Genomic DNA, 27,586 nt, shown 5'->3' on the forward strand with positions numbered 1-27,586 from the left:
GGCATAGCAATTTCAAGCTGTGACCTTAGCATGAACTTTTAATAAAACCAAGTACTTTAATCAAGATGAAGGCTCCCTTCTCCCTTCCTTGTTCTTTGGACTGCCTTCCATAATTGGGAACTCAGTGTATTTCCAGGTGACCGATGTGGGCTATCTGAGGATCTAATCCCTTCTATTCACTGCAGCACGTCCAGCAGGTAAATGTAAATACAGTCTGGGAGACTATATAATTATTTTACAGCACAGTAGCAGAGAAATGAAAGACAACTTAATGGAAACTCCAGTCTATATGAATATATTTATGGATGTAGAATCCCATTCTACTAGATCAGGATATGATTATACATGTCTTTGTTTTTTCCTACTATATACTCCCATGCTAGATGTTATAGGAGATAAAGAAAATGTTTCAGAGACTTAATGGATCTTTTTTTAGTGCATTCTTCTATAAGAGCCTGAATAAAAACATCATAATATAGTCAACACCTACTATTTCCTAATATTGATGGAGAAAATCTTTGCTCATTAATAAAGATTTGTCCCAGCAAGGAATGTGTGAACAATTTAGTCTGCAAATTTTGAGGTAAACCTTAGCTGAATCTTTTACACTGTGCAAGGAACAGACCTGAATGTTCCTATGAGATTTCATGAAACTGAGTCCCTCTCATCGGAATGGCAAAAAGTATTTTAGAGGATCTTGCTCTTATATTGTGGATTGTAAAGAATCAGTTCCACTCTACACTAGACTAGTCATGACTGATCTGTAACACTCCAAGCTTTTATTGCAGATGATACACATTTATAAAATACACAGAGGCTTTAATTTAGCTACCACCAGTGTAGGATGTTTTATTTCTTTACAAAATTACCATTATGAACGATTTGCAGAATATGGTTGTGGAGGCAATTTGTTACTGGTGCTGACTTTAGTTCAGTGTATCAGTATAGATTTAATATATGCATAAATTCATATGTGTGTCCTTGTGTGGCTACTGTTCAAAGACTCATGAGGCATTGGATAATTGGACAGGGAAGAGTTTGTTGTTTGGTTTTTTTTTTTTTGAGTGTGGGTGTTTTATTTGATTGACAGCAAATAAAAGAAGGTTACCTAATACCATGAACTGATCCAAAACACCCAGATCAAAATGGGAAAAATTAGTATAGGCATCTAACAGAGTTATGATTAAGAAAGAAAACATAAAATTAAGTTTATCGGGATTAAACTTAAATTAAAAAAAAAAAAAAGAATATTGATTTATCTATTTTAGCAGTTTTGTTTGATCATGTTAGTGCTTTCACTGAAAGCACTTTGACCTGGAGATAAAATGGGCTGTTTTCCATGGAAACAAAATTTAACACAGTAATATCTTAACTGTACCGGAATTTAATTCCCTATGACAATAATTCCTCTGCTGTAAATGCAATGCTGGTCATTTTATACAATCTCCTTATTGAATGAAACACAGGGTTTATACCAACGTTGTCATTCAGTTTTTACTTAAGTTCTCACTGAGGTCCAAATATTTCCATTTAGGGGAAAAAGCCAGATCAGCCTTATCAGTACATATAGAAACTGCTGAGGATTTATGTCATGAAACAATTAATATCTTCTGTAAGATATTCTGTTTTAAGCTCTGGAGTAGAAAGACAGCCATGAGAAGATTAAAAAAAAAAAAAAAAAGAAGTTAACCTGCATCTTCTTTGTTGAATTACAAATAAATGGTAATGTATATTTTAAATGTTCAATTTAAAGAAAATAAATTAGAATGTACATGTTACAGCTCTCTTGTTGCTATGCTTTCATATGGCTTGCTGACTTTTTCCTGATGGAGATGAAGGAGAGCTATTCAGGAGTGAACACTGTCCTCACATCTACAAACCTCCTCCTAAAAATGGTACATTTGCTTAAAAAAAGAATTTATTTTTGCAGGGTTCGATGAATGGAGCAAAGGGAGAGCAAGTAGAGGAACATGAGCATTTATGGGCATGGGAAGGCTAATTGAGTGAGTTCCAAATTCCTTGGGGGTGCCACAGTAGACCATGATGGGAAAGAAAATACAAAAGCTTAGCAGTTGATTGTATATCAGCATACTTTAGTTCCCAAATTGCAGGTGGATCTGCTGGCTTGGTCCTAATATCTCACTGGTTCATGGGCGACTACATGCTCCTATTCACATAGTCTCAAACACAGTTTTTTGGCATGGTTATTTTGTTCAGTATAAAGATTTAAATGTTGCATTTTACCTCTAATCATAATCATATAGGTGGTTATTAAAATTTGTATTCTCATCTAAAAAACTATCTAAAGATTATTACTATATCTTCATGCAGAACTTGTATATGTATTTATATATATATATATATATACATGTCTCTGTGTGTGTATATGAATGCACATATATGTGTATGATACCTGATTTTTTTCAGGGTACTTGTCAAAGTAGGGAAGAGGTAACTGCCATCAAATTTCTCAAGAAATAATGGCTGCCCAAATGCACTTCGAAAAATCTATAGTGTGAAGACATTGTTTCTTTTAAAGTTTGTATTCTTAATAAAAGCTATACAATGTTAAATTACATGGTCAGCTGAAATCTCCAAAAGGGGTTTGTCTTTACCATTTTGATCACTGTAAGTTTAGAATTAAGAATCAAGCTAGTGTGGTTTGCACAGGTTTAATTAACTACAAGGCAAGGTTACTGTAAAGGTTAATTAAGATCTAACTCCTATGACTGTAAGAAAATACTTTATGGTAAGTACTTCAAGAGGTATTGTTTCCTATAAGAGCAATTAAGCATTTTATATTTAGTGGTTTGACATTAAAAAAAAATAGCTTTTTCTGATTTACTTGAAAGCCTGATAATCATAAATATTACTTTGTCATTTACCAGCAACACAGGAAAGATAAAACCAAATTATTTGCAGTGTTTTATCTGGAACTTTCTATATCTGTTTCAAGGCACTTGCCCTATGTCAGCTAGGCATTGGCTGATCCTTTGAGTGATTTTTATAGTGATTAAAATGGGCTGGTGAGACAAGACCAAAATAGATTCCTTGGCACTCCACCAGCAGGCAACAAGAGTGTATGTCAAATATATAGCTTTTCATCTTTGAGCAAGTTCGTCCTCAAAGGTGACTTCTTTCACAAAGAAAGCAATAATTAATCAGATAATTACATTGCTGGCTAACCTTCTGAGTTGGCAGGAAAATTGCATTTGATTTAAAAATTATTTCCCCAAAACTCATAAAAATGGTAGAACAGAATTAGTCAGAAAAAAATATTTTTAGGACATATTATCCACTATATATAACATCTAAATTCTGAGTCACTTGCAAGCATTCAATTAACACAATATTATCTTCTGAAATTGTTGTATTTTTAAAATACTATCTATTCTGTTGAAAGCTGATAAGGTGCTGATGATATATTACTTAAAATTTTGAGTTTTGTTTTTGAAAACACTTTAAAATCAGGGCATGGATCCATGTCATATTACTTAATACTTGTACAGGTTATAGGTTTATAGCTAAGTTGTCTAGATTCTCTTTAGAATCAATACCACAAATTTAGCACATGGACAGTGGGATTCATTTGCTTTATTTTAGAAATCTAACTTAGGATGAGATGACCTGTGCCATAGTATTGCCTAATTATTGAGAGTAAAACTAGAGAGACCTCTACATTTGATCAGATAAGTCTTACCTGCACATTTCTGTTTATCTTGTGTTCTAATTATTTGCAGGTTTTGACATGTATGATTCAAGCTGGAAAGCTAATATTTTTCTAAGAACCAGTTTCATAACATCTACGGTCTCTACTTACACATTCTGACACAAGGAAAGTCTCATACAGGGAAATGGGAGCTTCTTCTGGTTCAATTTATAAAGGTCCACTGGAAGGACACTTCTTCTGGAGTGTAAGAGGAAATGTGGGTAGGTCAATGCGAAACAAAACATGTCTGCAGATACGTCAGCCCTTCTTTACCATTAAAGATTTTTGTCCCCATATCTCTTCCAATTTACCTTAATTCCTTAGACAATGTGTTACTTACTCTGTCAGGCTGCTGCCACCTGATGATTCTTTCTTCCTTTTGTGTTTTTATTATATTTGTTCGTTCAGAAACCCTTTCACATTGTGAACCTGATGAGATTTTTGAGCGTGGTCTTTCCTGCTTTAGGACAAGAAAGTAGGAAATCGATGTGAAAGACGTTATGTGGGACTGAGGTGAAAAGAAACACTGTTATAAAGCTGCCTCTTCTCCTAATTATTCACACAGCCTGGATTTTTTTCTTCCTTCTGCCAGTGAAAACAAATGCAGAAGGCATTCAACCTAATACTTACCCTTTCCTTCAAACACAAGTTAAATCTGTGGTTTTAAGTCCTGTAAAAAAAATTCTGGTCTCAGACTATTCATGAAGTCACACAGGCTGAATAATTGGAACCAAACCAATGCCATTCATTAAATTTTAGGTAAACCCAGCTTTTTTCCTATTCCTATATTTTAATCTATTTTTCCTGCTCAAAAAAGTAAACACATGTATAAAAACATTACATATATATATTACTGAAAGTTGTCACTTCTTGCTAGAGCTCAAGCAACAGTTATGGTTCAAAATATACAGAGTGAAAGCTTGTTATTTTTTTATATTGTATAAAACAACACTATGAATAAGATAGATCAGCATTTTAAGGCAAGATGAAGAGTTAATGTTAGAAATTCTTGATATGACAAACTGAGAGAAATAAAGCAAGGAAGATTAAAAAAACAGATATACCTTTCATGATTATAAATAAATTTGAATTTAAATTTGGTCCCTGACTTCGTTAGGACCATAACTTTCTCATAAAAGAGAACAATAAAAAAACAGAAAAACAAAACAAAACAAAATTGTCAAAAAATCATCTGAGTGCTGGTGTATGCTTGTAACAAATGACAACATCCTTTTTGTAGGTGAAATTTATGCCTAAAAATATACCGCTTTTTCTTTACTTCAATTTTGTGTTTGCAAAACTGAATTTCAAGTATGATTCTAACTACCTGATTATATAATTCCAATTTAAGACTCAGTATATTTGGGGGGGAGGGGGGGAAGTCTGCTAAAATTTGCAAATTAAGCCTGATTTGTAAGTCTGTGAATAATACAAATTGGTTTCGATCAGTACAATAAAAACAGCTACCATAATTATACTGACCTCTATTGAGAAAAAAAAAAATCAATTATTTGGAAACAGACCAAAAGACAGGACAAGGAAAAGAAAGTGAAGTGGCAAGCAAAGCTCATTTTCAGTTACTGCAAACCAATCTTAAAGTTCAAGAGAATAAAATGTTTCCATGTCTTGACAGACTTTGATTTAGAGGATTGCCTAAGAAATGTATTGCATTTACTTCCTGCCATCTTATTGTCTTTATCCCAACTCATGACTCTCGGAACATCTTAGTGTGTTTACCCATGCCATCCTACACTCCCCATCTATCCCTACACTAATGAAAAAGCTACTGAAAAGTGTTCCAGTACCAACTGTTTGGATTCAGTGACTAGTAATATTAAAGACAAGGAATACAACAAAAAGTGGCAGCTACCAGAGACGCAACTGTCAAAACAGCTTTCTCAGTGGAACACAAAGAGGCCCCAGAAGGTCTGCTCGAATCAGCACAGAACTATTTGAGACTGTGCAATGATGATGTTGATGGGCCACAGGGCATGGTCTCCAAGAGCATCTGAAGCAACTACTGGCACATCAGATGCCTCACCACAGTCCAGAGGGACATCATTATCCAGGCCTTGGTCTGCAGGGAGGAAAGGTCCCTCCCTCTGTGGCTGGTGAATGACTGGTGGGATGTGAACTGTGGTATGGGCACTGAGCTACCAAGTGAAGGAGCTGTGAGCAGGGCTAAGGAGACTGCATATGACCAAGGGGCCTGAAAAGGATAGAGACAAATTTTTTCACACAGACCTTGTATAGACAAGAACCTAAGCCCATGATGCAAACAAGAAAGGACAGAAGGAGACTGCATTTAGAAGAGGGGTGGATATCTCCATCCCAGGATGGGAGAAGCTGGAAATTTGCTTTGCTAATCTCCAATTACAGAACAGATAAAGTGTTCTGGGAAGAGGTAAAGAGGAACAAGACACTCAGTAAGGGCACCAGAGCTAGCTGAGCCTGAAGCAATTGTCTGCCCAAGATGAAAAGTTGTGTCATAGAAGTTGAAGGCTCCCTCCTACAGAGGATGTTTTGGAGAGATTGTAAAGGCTTATCTAATTCTTTGACTTACACAACATGTTGTTCATTCAGTGGGAATCAATGATACTGCCAAAGATGACCTTAAACACATCAAGAGTGACTGCAGAGCTCTGGGAGCTAGGATAAGGATATTGAGGCCAAGGAAATGTTCTCTTCAGTCCTGCTAGTGAGGGAGAAAGGCTCAGCTAGGTAGGAGTGGATGTATCTTGCAGGTCAACACCTAGTTATGCAGGGGGTATCACAGGGCTTTGGCTCTTCTGAGGAATGAGAACTGCTGCATGGGGACTATACTGGGTTTGTGTGGCAAGGTTTTGGTGGTGGGGGGCTACAGGGGTGGCTTCTGTGAGAAGTTTCTAGAAGCTGTCCCCATGTCCAATAAAGACAGTGCCAGATGGCTCCAAGATGGGTTTTCTGCTGGCCAAGGCAATCACCAATTGTCCTGGTTTCAGCTGGGATAGAGTTAAATTTCTTCGTAGTAGCTAGTATGGGGCTATGTCTTGGATTTGTGCTGGAAACAGTGGTGATCAATAATGTAGAGATGTTCTGACTGTTGCTAAGTAGCAGTTACACTGGCCAAGGACTTTTTCAGCTCCCCGTGCTCTGCCGGGTGCACAAGAAGCTGGGAGGGGACACAGCGGGACAGCTGACCCAAACTGACCAATGGGACATTCCATACCATACAACATCATGCTCAGTATATAAAGCTGGGGAAGAAGAAGGAAGGGGGGACATTGGGAGTGATGGTGTTTGTCTTCCCAAGTAACCGTTACACGTGATGGAGCCCTGCTTTCCTGGAGATGGCTGAACACCTGCCTGCCCATGGGAAGTGGTGAATGAATTCCTTGTTTTGCTTTGCTTCTGCGCGCAGCTTTTGCTTTACCTGTTAAACTGTCTTTATCTCAACCCATGAGTTACCTCACTTTTACTTTTCTGATTCTCTCCCCTGTCCCACGAGGGGAGGGCGAGCGAGCAGCTGCGTGGTGCTTGGTTGCTGACTGGGGCTAAACCATGACACCAATGGTGGTAGTGCCTCTGGGATAACATATTTAAGAAGGGAGGGAAAATAAACCCTGCACCCCAGAGAGAAGAGTGAGAATATGTGAAACAACTCTGCAGACACCAAGGTCAGTGAAGAAGCAGAGGGAGGAGATGTCTATAGTGTCCCTCAGGGATGCATACTGGGGCAGATACAGTTTAATGGGATAGAGTGCACTGTCAGAAAATTGATGGACAATACTGAATTGGGAGGAATCATCAAGGAACTGGAAGACCCATTCAGAGGGTCTTCAGAGGGTGGAGAAATGGCCTAACAGGAAACTTCCAGAAAGGTACGTAGAAAATTCTGTGTATGAAATGAAATATCCCTGTGCAGCAGCACTGGCAACCGTCCAACTTGCTAGAAATCAGCTCTGCAGAAAAGGGCGTTGGGATTCTGATGGACAAGAATTCAACATGTATTGGCAGTGTGACCTCGCAGCAAAGCAGCTCACAGGCATGTTTGCTTGCATTAGCACTAGTGTAGCCAGCAGGTCCAGCTAAATGGTTCTTCCTCTGTGTGAGACCACATCTGGAGTACTGTGTGCATTTTTAGGCTTCCCACTTTAACAGGGACATCAATATAATAACACTGACATTAATGAGACCAGTGGAGGACCCAAGAGGGTCACGGGGCTAAAGAATATGACATAGGAGAAGAGGCTGAGAGACGTGGGTTTGTTAAGCCTTAGAAAGAGAAAGTTAAAGGGACACTTTATTGTTTACCTCAATTTCCTAATGGGAGTATGTAAAGATATGAAGCCAGACATTTCTTCCTGAGAGTGTATAGTGGTAGGATGAAGACAATGGACACAAGTGTAAACATGAGAAATTATGGTAAAGGGGGAAAGAAATTCACCATGAGCGTGGTCAAACACTAGAATAAGTTATCTAGGGAAACTGTGGAATGCTTATCGTTGGAGGTGTTCAAGGCTTGACCAGAAAGGTCCCTGAGCAACCTGATCTAATTCAGCTTGCCCTGAGCTGGGGTTTGGACTTGATGACCTCTGCAGGTCCCTTCCAACCATAGAACCAATTGTTCTGTGATTCTATAACTGAGTACACTATTAAGTTTTCTCCCTCATTTGCATGTTCTAAGTTTAACAAACCTTTTAACATTAAAAACTTGAAATAAATGAAGGTGAGAATGTAACTGTAACTCTGTAATTTCATGATGGTCCAAATCCTTTTTCTCTTAATACAAATAAAGAATCCTCCTTTATTCACAAAGAAGACTTAAACCAGACTAACAGTCTTTGTTTGCTGAACTCATTGTGGTAACACCAAAATGAGTGTTTTTAACCTATATATTCAGGTCTTCTTTAATTTCAAATATATTCTTTTAGCCATAAGGTTTTATGGCAAGACAGTTTGCTCTATGAAAGCATGAAGACCCAGAAGTTTACTGAGTTCCAGGATTTGCATTTGTTAAAATTCACAACTGGTTTTGGTATAAGCAAATAAAAATTATATGTTTTCATAACAATGACATTTTAATTACTCAACAAAGAATGTTGTGATAATCTTATAAACATAAAATATACATAATTTTCCCTCTCACTTTTGCAGAAGAAGTTATGTGGTATCTTTTATGAAATAATTACAACCCAATTAACACATCCAAATGATTCTCTTATGGTTCATTAGGGTTCATAGTTTTATTATAGCTCTTTTCTCCCTATGTTTGTTCTAATTTGGCTTTGTAAGCACATACCACTTTTATTTCAAAGCGTTTGTTAAAAAGGAGCTCTGGTGATAACAGTTGCCAGTGTTAGGGGTACTCATTCAACATAAATATGTGCACTTCAGTTTGGTACCTCTACAAGCAGTTTTCACTGTGATTGAAGCCATTTAACCAAAGTGCTTAACTTTTACCCAAGGTTTCTTTGAAGTAATTTCTTTAACAAAAGGGAGTTAGTATCAGTGCTGTAAATGGAACTTATAAAATGTTCCAGAAGAAGTTAGTGCTAATGCTAATGGTAATTCCTTTTCATCTTTAAAAACCATGAAAATAAAAATTTAACAAATTTAACTGGGTATATAAAGGTAGTTACCACTTACTGCTCTCCAGTAAGATTATATTATATTATATAGTTAGCAATTATCAAAGGTTGATAAAATTTTATTGCTGCTATATTTCTAAGGCTTTTTTTCTATTTGAAAGAAAGTGGTTTAAAACTTTTTTTACACGTTTTTTAAGATCAAATGCTGAAGTCAATTACATTTTTAGTTTACATTATGGAATATTAGAGTTATACAATGAACTGACAACAAATGTTACTCTCATTTTCCACTTCTTAGGGCAGTGGAAAACATCAGACATGTTTCTCTATTTCCACAGTTTGAAGCGTAAATGGCTATTCAGAAATTAATTTCAAATAATCTTCTTCTCCTCCCTCCCCATCCCCTCAGAAATAGAGTTAAACATGTCTGGCAATTGAGGGCAAAAAAAACCCCAAACTAAAACCTACCAGAATGCATCAGTTGAACTACTTACTAGTTGAAAATATATTATCTATTTAAAAACATTATATATGTTACTTTGATAGACTTTTTTGTTCTGTAGAAGCCACTTCTTTTTTCTATCTTTGCATTCCCTAACGTAAAAATAACAAGTTTTGCTTCATTCTTAGAAATAATGCTTTAAGCACTCTTACAATAGTCTCCTTTTGCTTGCTCTCTTATACCTGACAATATAACATCAGTAACTGAGAAATTTCATCCACATAAAATATAGTAGGTGTAACTACAGTTATTGATATCTTTGCTGATGGATAGAGAATGCTTTCTGTACTTTTTTCATTAAGTATTTTGTTCTTGGGAAAGAGAACATATAACTTTATGCGGTTTGATGATTATAATTATTATGCTCATGATAGTTATCACTATAACTTGAGCAATTAACATGAATTCAGCCTTAGGCTACATGTGATGCAAACTACACCATGACAGATAACTGTTGGGAGAATTGATGATTTTTTTCACTTTAAATTCAACTTTAGATGCCAAAAGCATGGACATGCAGGAATTCAACTCTCCTCTCTCTCTATTTTTTCCTGAAGTCTTTTTTTACAAGATTTTAAAAGAGTTTTAACACCTTACAGTATTAAATGTTGTAAAGAAATTCATATTACCACTGCTTGAGATCAGAGAGTAGCATTTTGTCCAGGTTTTGGCTGTGATAGAGTTAATTTTCCTCCTAGTAGATGTTATAGTGCTGTGTTTTGGATTTGACATGAGAATAATGTGTCATTTTCGTTGTTGCTAAACAGTGCTTATACTAAGTCAAGGACTTTTCAGCTCCCCATGCTCTGCCAGGGAGGAGGTGCACAAGAAGCTGGGAAGGAGCACAACCAGGACACCTGACCCAAACTGGGCAAATGACCATATGACTTCATGCTTAGTATATAAAGAGGGGGGAGTTGGCCAGGAGGCAGTGATTGCTGCTCAGGGACTGGCTAGGCATCAGTTAGCAGGTGGTGAGAGGTTACATCATTTGATTTTGCTGAACTTTGCTTCTCTTTCTGTTTTTGTTTTCATTATTATTAATTATTATTATTTTTTTTAATTTATTTATTTTAGTCGTTAAACTTTTCTTATCCCAACTCACGAGTTTTCTTATTTTTGCCCTTATGGTTCTCTCCCCCATCCCACCGCAGGGTGGGTAAGAAAGTGGCTGTGTAATGCTTGGTTGGGGGTTAAAACACAACAAATTTTATCTCAAACAACTGGTGGGTTGGGAAAACAAGACAGCTTTCTGCAATGACAGCTCACATTCAGTTTTGGAGAAGTGCCAGAGGAGTAAGTATTCATATTATTCTCTCAGTCTCTTCCAGGTTTTTACCTCTGTCTGAGGTTCTTTATCCATCAAAACATCATCTTAGTAAAGGTTCTGAAAGAAATACCAGCACACGTTTTTTTTGTAGAAGTTGTCTTCTTCAGTGCTCTTCTGAAAGTCATGCTGGCCTGTGCCTAAGCTCAAAAGAACCCTCCTTCTCTTCTTTTTCCCACACACATCTCTGAAGCTCACCTTAATCCCTTCAGTGACTGGGAACATGTCACAAGCAGCTAATCTGTGTAAGAACTAGAGCCTTCCTCTATTTTTAAGTTACTGAGTCTGGAATGTACTTTCCTGAGAGCCGTGAAATAGCCTTCATAAAAGAATTCTAGGCCATGACAGGAGAACCTACCTGATAATACACAACAAAAATGTATTCTGCTTTCTGTACTCAACGTTTCCAGTAAAGCACAGAAGACAACCTGCATAGCAATTTTATCCAATTTTTATTTCCTTCATGCTCTTTCATTATTTTAAGGTTGCAAATATGAAATACAGAAGTTTAGACTAATACCACATTTTATCTGGCAAAATATTAAACATAAATCTTTGTTTTTTCTTTAAGATATGCCATCAGGCCTTGTCCAAGACATCAAAAAAGCAGTTTACCACACAGTTTTGATTGGAAAACCCTCTTTTTGGTTGAATGCTATCAAAAAGCAAGATTTAATCATGAGTTACAACTTTAGTGTTGCTATGCAAAGGTTTGATTTATTGAAGTTTCCACTTACAGAGACAAATTAATTAAATAAGTCTTGTACCCTTAAAACACAAGATGTATCATCACTGCAAAAGACAGATCTCTTAAAAAAAAGATGCATGGTGATCTTTGCAGGTTATACAATGGTGTCCTCATCACTCAAGACTTATCTGAGTGCGTAACAATGCACAAATCTTAACTGCTAATAATCTGCAGTTAAATCATTTAGTGTACTGTGATTGCTGCAGCTGTCCAGCTGGATTTCCACTCGCTTCTGTAGCACTCCTGTGAAGAAGAATGTACTCCAAGCTAAGTCCCACTATTGCACTATGGCATCTATCCTATACTTCTTTAAAATTTGTGGTTGTATTTTGCTCTAAAAGGTTATGGCCACCAAAATGGAAAGGCCAAAGACATGCTGAGAACAAGCAGAACACTAAACAGTCATGGAGCATCCATAACTTTTTAAGCTGTGAGTTTTACATGTAAATATTAGAAAAAAATGGCAGAGAAAATTGGTAAAAATAAATGGGAAATAAAGGAGTAAGAGTGAGAGTAGAAAAGAAGAGAAAAAAAGGTGAAGAAAGGTAGTTTTACAAAAATGAACCTCATAGTTCTTTCTCAGACTGTACTGAATTGTGTTCTGAGAAAAAAAAGGGAAAACTTAAGGTTAGGATTTGGTACTTTTCATTAATAAGGGGAAAAAAAAGAGAAAGAAAGCACACATAAAAGAAGATGATAGTCAGGTAAAGGAGAGATCTGAGCCATCACAGAATTTGAAGTATAAAGCAGAAATGGTAGAAAGACCAGTGAAAATGGAGAATCATTTTTTTTACCCTGAAGAAATAAGGGCCTTTGCTCTCACTGCCTACTTGACAAGTGGAAAATGAAAAGGAGAAAGATGCAGGGAGCAGGGATACCAAGCGTTGTATGTCCTGCTTATATTATGGAAAAAAATGGCTTTTGCTTTCTGTCAAAATTTGTATGCTGCTGTCCCAGCTTTTGCAAGCGGTACTTATATTTAAATGTTGTCTCTACTCCCACATAAAAATGACATGACATCTTCAACATCTATGATTGGAACAACAAGGAGAAATACATGATCAGTTCCATGGTTTCAAACTGGTCTTACATACTCAATCTGCCAGCCAAATGACAGAAAACTGGTACCATCTTATGGCAGAAGAAAGTGGAAGGTTGGTTTACAGGGCTTAACAGCACCCTTCTTCTGTATTATAATACCTCTACATAAGCATCCTTTTCAAGATGAACTTTCCATGGTGAAAGCTGAAATAAAAAATGGATGCCACAGAGTAGTTTTCTTTACATGTCATACTGCTTTTATTTATAAAAGGTGCTTGACTGATATCAAAGGAAATGGAAACATTCACTAGATGATTAGATAATGAATATCCGAAACAGTTCCCAAACTCATCAAACTCATCAGTCCCTGCCAAATCAGAGAATAAGCTGTGCAAGATGTAACCATAAGACAGTACTCAAGAGGGAAATGGTATGTAATGTTATTTCAAAGAAGTAGGAAGGAATAGAAGGAAGACATCTGATATGGTAGAAATATACACATAGTTTCATGAAAATGCCCTATGAGATACTTAAAATTCTTTTTTCTTGGAAAATAGCATGTGATTTTCTATGGTGTTCTGAAGGTAAACTAGAAATATGTGACTATACTGTCTTGTGGGACACTGATGTCATTAAGAATATAATTATGAAATTACCATTCCTAAATTGTCACTTCATAAAGGTTGGAGTATCTAAACAGAGTCTACAGACAAGATGTGATTAAAAAAAGGCCATTTAAATTAACATTCCAAATGGTTGCTGAGATTTCTGACATTTTCTTATTATATTTTCTTAAATTTCCAGGAACAACAAAAGAGGTAATGAGTTGTGACGACAGTCTGGCATTATCCTAAAGATAACAAAATGAAAAAAACAGAGTGGTCACCTCTTGAGTGCTTTTCCACCATTCTTATTGCATGTTATGCTTTCTAAAGGAGAAGGTTGAGGAATGCAGTTTCCTAAACTCTATGGCATACTAATCAAAACAGAGACATACAATTTAAAAATATCCATATTTTTGGTCATAACTTTACCCCTGCCTAGCTTATTATTCTATAGTAAATATGTCTTTTTAATCCAGTTATGAAACATATATAAGTACCATGTAACATTCTGGGCTTATTTTAGATTTCAAGCTTGCGAAGGACTCCTTAAACTTTTTCTGATCTCAGCCATTCTGGGCTTATTTGAAGCCATGTTATTATTAATATCAGACTGTAGTTGTATTGGGTCCAGCTGAGATAGAGTTAATTTTTCCCGTAGCAGCCCTCATAGTGCTGTGTTTTGTATTGGTAGCTAGAAAACTGTTGATAACACACCAGTGTTTTGGCTGCTGCTGAGCGATGCTCACAGAGCATAAAGGCTATCTCTCCAACATTTCCCCTCCCTCACCATTAGGCTGGAGGTGGGCCAAGATACTGGGAGGCAATATAGCCAGGACAGCTGACCCAAACTGACCAAATGGATATTCCATACCCTATGATGTTTGCTCAGCAACAAAAAGTAGGAGACAGGAGGAGGAAGGGGGCGGGGGGGGAGTTCGTTATTTCAAGCATTTGTCTTCTGGAGGAATTGCTACATATTGGCTAGAACTCAAGAAAAAAAAGGAGAGCTTACTGCCTTTGGAAGAAGGGACATGTGACTCAGGAGGACTACAAGGATGTTGTAGGGTTATGCAGGGAAAAGATTAGAAAGGCAAAGGCCCAGCTGGAACTTAAACTGGCTGCTGCCATTACCAAAATTGTTTTTAGAAATACATCAGTGACAAAAGGAGGGCCAGGGAGAATCTCCCTCCTTTGTTGGATGTGGAAGGTAATTTTGCCACGAAAGATGAGGAGCAGGCTGAGGTACTTAATGCTTTCTTTGCCTCAGTCTTTAATAGTCAGACTGGTCATCCTCAGGCCTGTCAGGCCCCTGTGCTGGGAGATGGGGATAGCATGCAGAATGAAGTCCCAGTTGTTGAAGAGGTGGCAGTCACCGACCTGCTCCTTCACCTGGATGTTCACAAGTCCATGGGGCCAGATGGGATCCACCCGAGAATACTGAGGTAGCTGGCAGAGGAGCTCACCAAGCCACTCTGCATCATTTATCAGCAGTCCTGGTCAACCGGGGAGGTCCCAGATAACTGGAAACTAGCAAATGTGAAGCCCCTCTACAAGGAGGGTCAGAAGGAGGAGCCAGGGAACTACAGGCCTGTCAGCCTGACCTTTGTGCCGGGAAAGGTCATGGAGCAGATAATCCTGAATGCCATTACGTGGCACGTACGGGACAACCAGGGGATCGGGCTCAGCCAGCATGGGTTTATTGATGGGAAGTCCTGCCTCGCTAACCTGGTCTCCTTCTATGATAAGGTGACCTGCTTAGTGGATGAGGGGAAGGTTGTGGACGTTGTCTGCTTGGACTTTAGTAAGGCCTTTGACACTGTCTCCCACAGCATTCTCCTGGAGAAGCTGCCTGCTCACGGCTTGGACAAGTGCACTCTGCGCTGGGTTAAAAACTGGCTGGATGGCCGAGCCCAGAGAGTGGTGGTGAATGGAGTCAAATCCAGTTGGCGACTAGTCACGAGTGGTGTTCCCCAGGGCTGTGTTGGCGTTGGTCCTGTTCAATATCTTCACCGATGACCTGGATGAGGGGATTGAGTGCACCCTCAGTAAGTTTGCAGATGACACCAAGCCGGGTAGAAGTGTAAATCTGCTTGAGGGTAGGATGGCTTTGCAGAGGGACCTGGACAGGCTGGATCATTGGGCTGGAGTCAACAGTATGAGATTCAACAAGGCCAAGTGCTGGGTCCTGCACTTGGACCACAACAGCCCCATGCAATGCTACAGGCTTGGGGAGGAGTGACTGGAGAGCTGCCTGGAGGAAAAGGACCTGGGGGTGTTGGTTGACAGCCACCTGAACATGAGCCAGCAGTGTGCCCAGTGGCCAAGAAGGACAACAGCATCCTGGCTTGTATCAGGAACAGTGTGGCCAGCAAGAACAGGGAGGTGGTCGTGCCCCTGTACTCAGCACTGGTGAGGCTGCACCTTGAATACTGCGTGCAGTTTTGGGCCCCTCACTACAAGGGGGACATTGAGGTGCTGGAGTGTGTCCAGAGAAGGGCAACAAAGTTGGTGAAGAGTCTAGAGAACAAGTCTTATGAGGAGTGGCTGAGGGAGCTGGGCTCGTTTAGTGTGTAGAAGAGGAGGCTAAGGAGAGACCTTATTGCTCTCTACAACTACCTGAAAGGAGGTTGTAGCGAGGTGGGGGTCGGACTCTTCTCCCTAGTAACAAGCAATAGGATGAAAGGAAATGGCCTCAAGCTGCACTGGGGGAAGTTTAGGTTGGATATTAGAAAAAAATTCTTCATCAAAAGGGTTGTCAGGCATTGGAACAGGCTGCCCAGGGAGGTGGTGGAGTCTCCATCCCTGGAGGTATTTAAAAGAAGGGTAGATGTGGTGCTTGAGGATCTGGTTTAGTGGTGGACTTGGCAGTGATAGGTTTGCAGTTGGACTCAATGATCTTAAGGGTCTTTTCCAACCGTAACAATCTATGATTCTATGACATGCTGAAGCTCTGCTTCTTGGGAAGTGGCTGGACATTGCCTGCTGATGGGAAGTGAGAATAAAATCTTGGTTTTCCTTTCGCCTGTGTGCATGGCCTTTTCTTTTCCTTTTATTAAACTGACTTTATCTAGACCTACAAGTGTGGTTTTTCTTTCCATTTCATTTTCTCCCCCCACCATATCCTTATGAGGAGGGGAGTCACAGAATGGCTTGGTGGCATCTGGCATCCTGCCAGGGTCAACTCACCACAGTAGTGAAATTGTCTGAACTTTGTTTTAATACATAACCGTAATTGAGTTTGTTTCATAAATGTAACAATCTTCACATGATTTTTCTCATGTTGATACATTCTGTACATGCTGATATACACCTTCTTAAAAGAAATTAAAAACTTGCATATACTCACCAAATTTTTCTCAGTCTCCCCAAAGTTATAGGAAAAGTGTACCCTCACAGCTACTTTTTTATGAATTATCCCCTAAGTAACTGACCTCCTACTAAGCCTTAAATCAAGTCAATAAACAACTTAAGCCTTCACACAAAGTAAATACCTAATAGTCTTGGTTACATTTAAATGCTCACCTGGAGTTATATTGATTATGTAATTAATTCTGATGTTTCTGCAGGAGGTATCACTAAAAGCACTGACTTAGTGACACATCTGACATAATGTCAGTGGTGGAAACAGAAGAATTAGTTCACCTTTGTGATACTGCTAAATTAAAGAAGCCTAAAGGATTATCTATTAAGAAAAAATATAGTAACTGTCAAGAAAAAGTTGTATTCTTCAGAACTGAACTTTTGCTCATTTGATATTGTAGAATCCTGCATTACAAAGCTTGCACATGGCATGTTTGGCTTCAGGGTGCAGAAAACACTGCTGGTGTCATTTTTACTGTCCAACTTTTTATGGGTTTCTATTCCCTCTTTTCCTTGAAATTTCCTGATATGAGACTTGACATTCAAAGTATTACATCATTTGGGTTTACTTGACAGGTGGGTTTTATAATTTAAGATATGTCTTTCCAGAATGAAAATAGGGCTTGGATTTTTTTTTCTATTTACTAACCTGAAACAACAAAATGAGAGTGAGTATTGGAGAAGCATGCAGTATTCGTCTAGGACAACAGTTCCCCTCTTCAAGGTCTTCTGTTCATAGAGTTTCTCTTCTGCGTTATAAAGAGCTGATTTTCTACATTTTCCATTGGCTGCTAATCTTAACACTCCCCGGCTGACTTCCAGTGTTTCCTGGGTAAATTAGCCATCATCTCCTGGGCTAACTGCCAGCACAGTCCAACTATTTCTGAACAGAACAACATTGTATTCTGCAACTATAGACCCACAAACAAGACAATTTCTTACACTCAGTATAACAGATTTTGGATATAGCAAACTACATTCTCACAAAAATATAAATATGGTGTACTTTTGGTACTCCCTGATCATCACTGATAATTCAATTCCTTCTGTGGGCCCATTCAGTCAAATATAATTACCCCAAAGAAAGAAAGAAAACTGAGGGCCTCTAGTGATGGAGGCCAGACAGGGCATACCTCAAATTGCTAGAGTTTGATTTAGGTTAACTTAATTTATATACCCGCAATTGTATACAGGCAGTTTCCCTGACTCAAAATATTTACTCTGGAAGTTGAAACTATTCAAGTGAAACAGAACATTCTTTACCAATGTGTTTACAAGGAAAAAAAAAAGGAAAATTCCAGGAATATCAAGCATTGTTAATATTTTTCCAAATAATAATTTCCCCTTTTAATTTTTAAAGGGAATTATGCTACAAATTTTTATAGTATATTTTAAAGTATAATGATGGTTATGCAATCTAAAAATAAAGTGGAACAACTCATTTAAATATAAGTAAATGCAATAAATTTTACATTTGGAGACAGTTAATTTGGAGTTAAAATTTAAAGAAAAAATAATGAACACACTTTTAAGAAAAATGTGTTTTTGACATCTAGCAGTATTTAAATGGATATAGAACAAAACACAGTTGCACCATTCAGAGGGGAGTTCAGATCAACAAGAACCTAAAATGTATGCAAAATCATTACTTCCTTTTCCAAGTAGGTCATTAAATTATCATGGATAATTAATCTATTATTATCAAGAATGCAGAGATCATTTGCTTGTTGGTATCCCCATGGTTTTAATACAATTCATGACACCAGGATAATGTGTTTCACTGAAAATTAAACAGGAGCTATTCATTTCAAGCATCCCAGTGGCCAGAAAGAAACTTCATAAATGCTTCATTTCAAAATATAAGATACATATCACCGAGGAAACAGAAACAGCTGCTGTGGCTGAGAGTAACAGAACATTATAAAAAAGCATAACATTTCTGTTGATATGCACAGCTCAAGAATGATATGTCAGTGTCAGGAAAAGATAAGTGTGAGGAACTGAGATAATTAAAGTTGATAGGATGATGGTTACACCTCACCGTAGTCATTGTTTTATTTGAGGAGATAATAATTCTTAGTCTTTAATTAAAAGTGTACTAAATGTTTAGAGATAGTCAGTTCTGAGACAGATTATTTTCTCCTTCACATACGGAAATTCTGTGTTTCTTTTCTCCACAATTTGTGTCACAGGTTTTGAAACTTATTGGCAAAAGACTGTAGGTTGTGAGGATCTGAGAGTGATATATTCATCAAATGGCTAAAGATTATGATATGGTAAGGAAGAATGGTTTGATTTGATTACTAGATATTTAACCAGCCACCAGAAAAGAAACATAGCCAGAAGTATGCTATCTGAAATCACTCTGCTTTGATAACAAGTTGAGACTTTTGCATGTCTCACAATAGATGTATTTGATGCCTCCTGAAACAAACAATGGACCTGTGTTGATCTCATTGCTCTTTCAGGAATTTTAGGAACAGATGCATGCTTTTTTATATGTTTAGGTTGGCAGATCCATAGGTATAACCATAATAACTTAATATTTATGGATATTTGAAGTTATTAAAGACAAAAATAGTTATTTGAAATGTTATGATATAAAGAACAGGTAAAAAAAATAAGATTTATCATAGAAAATGCATCCTGGTGATCCAAACTTCACTTATTTGATTATACATTTTATTGACTATTCTTTAAATAACTTGAAGTGGGCAATAGCTGTATCTGAAACAAGTTATATATGCTATGAACATTCCTTCAGTTTATCTCAGAGAAACAGGTTGAGAATTTATCACCTTATACAGATCACACTCAGGAGTGTTTGATTGCTGTTATGTCTGGTCTGTCTAAAGCCAGAAAAAAAACCTCTACAAATAACATCTGTTTCATATTTTTCCATATTTTAATGCACAGCCTGAAGTAGAAAGAAAGGTTCAGTGAATGATGCATTGCTATTGAAGAATATCCAATAACCACCACAGGGAGGAAAGAGAATTTCATAGCTCCTTGAAGCAAAACGTAATTAAACAGATACCAACAAGGTAAATACTACAACTGCTTCCAGCATAATAACTTAGACCTTTACATAGTAATGGAAGTACAACTTTTATTGTCACTGAGAAGATCTAATTTTCTTTTTTTCCAGCTTGAGAAGGAGAATGAAATGGCATGGTGGCATGGGAAAGATTAGATGAGCTAAACATTGGAGGAGGATATGGACTACAAAAGCTGAGAATTCCAGCCAGAAGAAGCAGAAAAAGTTATGCAGTTACATAAGGAAAATAAGTCCTTTTATGATTAACCTTACTACAATCTATATTGCATCTGTGTGGCATAAGTGAAGTAATGGTCCACAGAGGTCAACAGAGATGCTTTTTTCCAATGATTGTCAGTAAGACTGTAGACTCCCAGGTGTCCAATAAGGTACTGGAGTATAGATTTAAACTTCAAGGACCACATAGAGGTTTTGCTTCCAATCAGGTCACAGTGGGCTTGACCTCTCAAAAAGGATTTAAAAAACCCAAGAAATGTTAAAAGGTTATTCCTCACCCTGTGTAGCCCAGTGGTTAGAGCAATTAGTTAGGTATCTGATGCCCATCCTTGCTTTGCTTTTCTATAGGGAAACACTTGCAGGAGTGTCCAAGTATTTAGGTTTCAAAATATTCTCAGAAAGTTTTGTTTGGGCAACATTTGTTGAATTTGCAACTAGATAATTAGGAAGAAGAAAGACTATTGTCTTCTGAACATCTTTCAAAATAGCAATAACAAAAACAACAATTACTCAAAAATCTTCATTTTTCAAGTTACTGAACCAGTTTATTACTTTAGTCAGGAAAGGAAGTAGTGATTACTTTTAATGATTTACAATATCAACAATACCACCTGTTGTGTAAATTTTTTAGTGAAGTTTACAGTGGTCTGCTTTGCAAAGTTGTATTAAAATAATACAAAAATCCAAAAACTGAATACTGAGTGCTTTTGCTTGATCATAGCTTTTAATGCTCGGTCGTCAACTGAGAATAAAGCTGTGCTGGCACACTACCAGTCACATCTGTCTTGTTAATGAAACAAACTATGGAAACCTTTCCAGTTTTCTTGTTCCAGTGTGAAAAACAAAGGAGAACAATAGATGCTCCAAATAACACTGAGATGTTTTACGATTTTTTAAAAGCTTCCATTGCATGAACGTGATGTTACAAGATGAATTGTTAAGTTGTGACACTGCATTTCAAATTAATTCTGTTCTATGGAAAATGTAATTACACTTTTTTTTCCCCTTTTCCAAGTAAGAATAGACTTCATAAGAAAGAAAATGGGCAAAAAATTGACAGTGTTAGAAACTACTTAACTAAGACAATATTGAAAAACCCAGTAGCTCTAAGACCTATAAATTTTCATGTTTCTCAAGCAATGAGGGACTAATAAAGGGAAATCCTGATCCACAGTTCATTCAAGACAATAAGAATGTTCTAACTGACTGAATTTTTCTTGGATGACAACCCTTTACATAAGATATATATCAGATTTCTATCTGAAAAATACTGAACATTAAAATAAAGTTGCCATTATGCTTATTGTAATTAGAGTGAAATGGGAAGGGATTTTCTGGCTTTCAAAGTTAACTTCATGTTTGGATCACCCACATTTGGGACCCCAGTGTTCCGTACACTGGTAGATAACTTCAGTGTCAAGTTGTCAGTGCTGAATCAGGTAACTTGCCATAAAGCCAACAAAATATGAATAAAAAACTGTATATGAGCTCGGCATTAAGCAGCTGTAGGGTGGGCTTTTTTTTAGGAGAGAAGAGAAAATCTTTTATGCATAGTAATTTTCATGAAAGAAATCCATACTCATTCCTTGTTCCAAATTAAACTCTACCTGGACTACATTCACTATGTTGCTATTTTGGGGGTGTTCTAGTACTAGATCCATTATTCTGGCACAAATTACTGCTGAATACACACTTTCCAAATTTTTTATGTGAACAGAACATCAAAAGAATCTTAAATGTTGGAAATATCATCCTAATAACATTAAAAATTATACACAAAACATTTAATTATAAGGTAATTAATTGCAGTGCCAAATAACTAATGTTGTAAACCAAGTTATTGTGAACTACACAGATTTCCTTTTGTTTTTCATTGTTTCAGTGTCTCTAACAAAAATATGCCTTATGAAGTGAAAGGAAAGGGTTATTACCAACATCATATGCATTATCTCTTTCCTTGCAGCTCTTAATATATTCTTGAAAAGTATTTCTCAGGAAGAATTCAGATAACAGACGGCTGAGCAGATGGTCATTTCCAACTTTATAGTTCCAGAACAAGCAAGGGCTCTCATTGTTGCTGTCATTTGAAGTTGATGCAAGATGATGCCTACCATGACAGACGAAAAATGTAACATCTAGTCAGCCCCATGATGAAGCAGCTTAGTACTTGGTGACAGCAGTTTGCCTGTGCATTGAAATCAGAAGAAAGATTAAACTGAAACCATAAGACTGCTTAGAAATCTGTTCAGTTACTTTTCTTTTTCTGTTATCCGTTTTTTTTTGCTTTCAGAAATGATCAAAAGTATGTTTCTGTTTGACAGAGAAAAAGAGCGAAACCAAAAATTTAACATATTCACAAATCTGAAATTGCAGTAAGATAGTTGTAGGGAAAATATTTCCTTAAAATTCCAAGTCAAAGTCCTGTAAGTTGCTTACCTTCAAACACAACTGAGTGTAAAACCATACCCTATTATCAAGATTGTTTTGAATGATGCCTTAATATCTAGTATTTAAGACGCAGTACTGAACTCCTGCCTTTTAAAGGTGAGGATTGCGTTTTATTTTGGAACAAGGGATCCCACCATCTTAAGCAACTACAACTCGACACAAAAACATAAAAACATAGCTGGCACAATATTATTTCCTGTCTTTCTCACCAAAAAATAATCACAGTTTTGCTACTACCACAATGCCACAATGAATACATGGCAAGCAGAATCTCACCCTACCTCTGTTCCCACTAACTACTTTCTAATATATGCTTGGGAGCTGTTATGGAGGTGATAGCTTCCCCCTCACTCAAAGCATTAAAATGAATTAGATTATCGTGGACAAACAGTCAAATGCAAAGGACTACAGAGGTGGCAGCAGCTACTCAGATTTGCCTAAATTTCTAACCAAAGCGTTCTGGACTCTATCCAGCCTAACGGGAATAGACCCATATCTCCTAAATTCTAGGAAAGTGCTTTAATCAACTGACCACGGGTAACAACATGAGAATACTTGTTTTGCTACTCTTCAAACAAACAAAGCCAGAAAGATCATAATGGGAATGGATGGCAGCTGTTCAGGGATTTGATTCAATGGATTAGAGCACACTGAGAGATAAGACATAAGGTCCTTTATTTTTATTTATTTATTTATGGCCAAAACCAAAATGCGTACCTAGTCAAAGGAACTGAACCTGAAAAATCAGTTCTTTTTCCTTGGAAAACTTTAGGTAAGTCTGGAAGAACAAACCTGAACTATGAGTCTGTCCCTCGTCTCCCCTCAGTTTCCTAGATAAGTTATTCTGAGGAGGGAAATCAGCAACTAATCCTATTTCCAGAACAAAATTTCAAGTATTTTTTTTAAATTATAGTTGAAACATTAAGAGGTTCTACCATTACATTGATTTGTCTGTTTCTCATCTTCTCACTAGCTCTAAAACTAACAAGCAAATGTTCATTTCTCCATTGGAACAGGGACAATTGTCCTTTTTTATCATACAAAACCTGAGAAACATAATAGACAATTCTCAAAGTTACTGCCGGAAACATATTTGAAACTGTGTAATGGTTTTAGCTGGGATAGAGTTAATTCACTGTACCTGGCATAGTGGTGTGTTTTGGACTCAGTATGAAAATTATGTTGATAACACAATGATGTTTTAGTTGTTTCTGGGTAGTGCTTACACTAGTCAAGGACTTTCCAGCTTCCCATGCCATGCCGGGTGCACAGGAAGCCGGGAGGGGAGGGGGCACTGTCAAGAGTCATGATCCAAACTGGCCAATGGGATATTCCATATCATATGATGTCATGGCCAGTATATTAACTGTGGGGAGTTGGCTGTGGGAAGCAGCAATCATGGGTCGGGGACTGGTGACATTGGTCAGTGGCTGATGAGTGGTTGCATCACTTTCCCCATCCTCCCAGGTTTTTATTTCTCTGTCTTGTTATTTTCCTTTTCATTATATTGTTGTTGATGTTGTTTTATTTTTATTTTTATTATTATTATTACCACCATTATTACTATTATTTCATTTTAATTATTAAACTCTTCTTATCTCAACCTGTGAGTTTTCTTGCTTTTGCTCTTCTGATTCTCTCTCCCATCCCACTGGAGTGGGGGAGTGAGTGAGCGGCTGCGTGGTGCTTAGTTGCTGACTGGGGATAAACCACAACAAACAGGAGTTTCACCCATATAAGCGTAGAACCCAGAGTGACTTCAAGTCCTCTGTTGTATCATGCTAACAATCCCTTTCACAGGTTTACTGAGGCCCAATATTTGTCACTACCTGATTTAGAGGTTATTCTAGAATCTCACTGCAGAAACTGCTAGAAACTGTTTTCTTGTTTCAGTCCTAACATATATTCATCCAGTTTATATCTTTGTATCTTAAGACATACTATAGGGCTTTTACTGTGACAATGGGATTCCTCTTCCTTCGCAAAATGCAGTGTATTATAAAGTGATAGTGTAAAGCAGTTCATTAATTGCTCTGCTCCTTTATCTTGTCTGAACCAGAGATAAGTAAATGTTTATTCATTCCCTTGTGTTAATATTTTATATTTTTAATATATGTATTATGATAGCTAAGTTAATGTATGGATATATGGTTATAATATTTTTAAAATCTTAAAATACTAAACCAAGAACATTCGTGGAGGCCAAACTCTGAGTTGTATTTGAAGTTTGGTTGCTTTCCTAAATATTATATACTGTAGAAATTTTGTTGGTATTTATTAATTAAAACTCACAAATTGTTATAATTTCAAGTGAGATTCTACCTTGAGTTTTAGCTGAAATAAGTGTTTCTTAGGGAGTCCTTAACCTAGAGTAGATACGAATAATAATCACTTTGAAGAAATAAAAGTGCTCTACAAACTATAACTACTTTATTGTTATAACACTCATGAAGTGCTGCTGTTGTGGTTATTTAATATGTTTTTATAGTATAATAAGCTAGGATGGGCATTTCTGGGAGAAGCATTTTTACTTTTGTGTGCAATGCCACTAGACACATGGATAAAATTTTAGCAAAGACTGATAAAATCAGCATACCCGGAAGCTATGTGACATGGTTATAGACTCTGAAGAAATCAGTGGCATATGGAAGCAAAGCTGATGAAAATGCTCTAACCATATGCTTCAGTAACCTAACTCAGTGCGCCAAATTCAAAATGTCTGCTAATGGTGCAACTGACATTGATTCACATATACATATTGATGGGATACTGAAGGGTAACTCAGTGCTTAGGTGAATAGTTCTTTTTTCTGTTCTTGCCTTCTGTGTAAAACTAAGCAAGTTATTTTGAGGAGTTTTCATAAAAAATTTGAAACTCTAATCTTGCAAATAAATATGAGTACCACATCCTGAGCTCCAATCATCCAAGAAATTTGTCTACCTAGTGCAATACTTTAAACCCCTTTTTATGATCTTTTGCTGTTCTAGATGACATGAGGACAAAAATAAAAAAAGAGAAAAAAAATCTGTTTGTTTGACTCTCTGATTTTTTGGGAACTATAGTTATTTTTTGTTAGAAAATAGGTTCATCAACCTGAATTCTTTACTCAGAAAAGATTTAATCAACTTTTGTTACTCTCTAGTCCATTAATCAAAATATCCTACTCCATAAAGGGCTGATAAAGTTGTTCAGTTTACCCTTTCTTTATAAGAACAATTAAGGAAATAAGGAAAGTTCCTTACAAAAAGATGTGTGGTCACCATCTTTTCACCCTGGTAAGAACAGATTCCAGACCTATGATTTTCTAAATTCATCCTGAGGTGCATCCTTTAATACTCCTTAAGAACAGGACTTGATTTTAATCATAGCTGGGAGTCAATGCTTTTCCATGTTAGTTTCATCTAGATGCATCTGTTGTTCAAAGCCAGACAGTCTTAATGAGCAGGTAAAAAGGGTAATTAAACTAGAGGGAGGGTCAGAAATTAGCTAACAGTGGAAATCAAAAGTTTACACATAAAATAATTATAAATGCAGTCTTAACATATGCTTAGCTGCAGGAATCATTCCTGGCATCTCAATACCTATTACTTTTAAATTTGTAATGTTTTAAATATTAGACACTAGAGGCTAGGGTTGAAAAAATAAAGCCTGGGTGTTTCCTTAGTCCTGAACGTCTTTCATCACAACTCATATCCTTCTCTCAACTCGATGCTAGGTGTTTATTTTAATTAAAAAATACAGTTTATAGCTCTATCAGGAGTTTTGTTTCTTTAAAACTGATTTCCCATTTCAGCTTTGGAAATAACTAGTCATTAATATACGAAACGCTGTGCAATTAATGGCTCTTATTTTCTGCTCTGAACTGTTTATTTTCTATTTCTTAGATGCTTTCAAATTTTATATTGAACATGCACATTTTGTTTAAGCTGATCAGTGTTAGTACATTATCAGCTTGGCAATAGAGACTATTCCTTAACAGATGAACAACTCAACAATTAGCAGCATTGTCTAACCTATGAGGGCTCTTTCTCAACCAGTAGCTTTTCTGTGATTCTTGTATCACATAGGGTCTCTGTGACTATCAAGGCATGAACGTTACTAGCAAAGTTACTGAAGAATAGGATATCTGCAGAAAAGAGAGCAAGTGGTGTGTTCCTGAAGAAAATAGTCATATCCTTCAGTTTCATAATTAAGTTGTCTTGCAAATCAGAATATTCCTCTCAATGCCTAGAATGTATTTGACTTTTTTAATCTTTATGGCATATTTTTGGCACTATGCATTTTCTTGATCAACAATAAATGTGTTCTGAAGTGCAGGTTATCCAAATACAATATGTCTGTATTAATGTAAATGTTGGACTAAACTAATATATAGTTGGATTTGTGACCAAGACAGTGACCACACACGAGTGGTTTTGCTACTGCTGAACAGTGCTTGCACAGCATGGAGGTTTTCAATTTTTTCACACATGGCCCTCCACAGCGAGCAGGCTGGGGTTACACAGAAGCTGGGAGGGGAAACAGCCAGGACAGCTGACCCCAACAGACCAAGGGATATTCCACCTTGATGACATCCCTAGCAATAAAAGCTCAGAGAAAGAAGGATGAAGGGGGATGTTTGTGGTTATCGCATTTGTCTTCCCAAGTACCTATTATGTGTGTTGACACACTGCTTTCCAATAGGTAGCTAAACATCTGCCTGCCGATTCAAAGTAGTGAATGAATTCCTCTTTTTGCTTTGCTTGCACATACAGCTTTGCTTCACTTATACTTGCTTTATCTCAACCAATAAGCTTTCAACTTTTGCTCCTCCTATTTTCTCCACCATCCTGCTGAGAGGGGGTAGGCAAGCAGCTGGGTGGGACTTGGCTTCTGCTGAGGTCAAACCACCACAGCCAGTTAGAAGAGATTAATCCAAATAGAGAAGTTTGCCTGTCTTTAGTACAATTGACAAGTAATAACTGTAAAGATTATGTAGATTCTGTCATTTTGGTTGGCAAAT

Source organism: Phalacrocorax carbo, chromosome 1 (genome assembly GCF_963921805.1).
Source record: "Phalacrocorax carbo chromosome 1, bPhaCar2.1, whole genome shotgun sequence".
NCBI classification, from domain to species: Eukaryota; Metazoa; Chordata; class Aves; order Suliformes; family Phalacrocoracidae; genus Phalacrocorax; species Phalacrocorax carbo.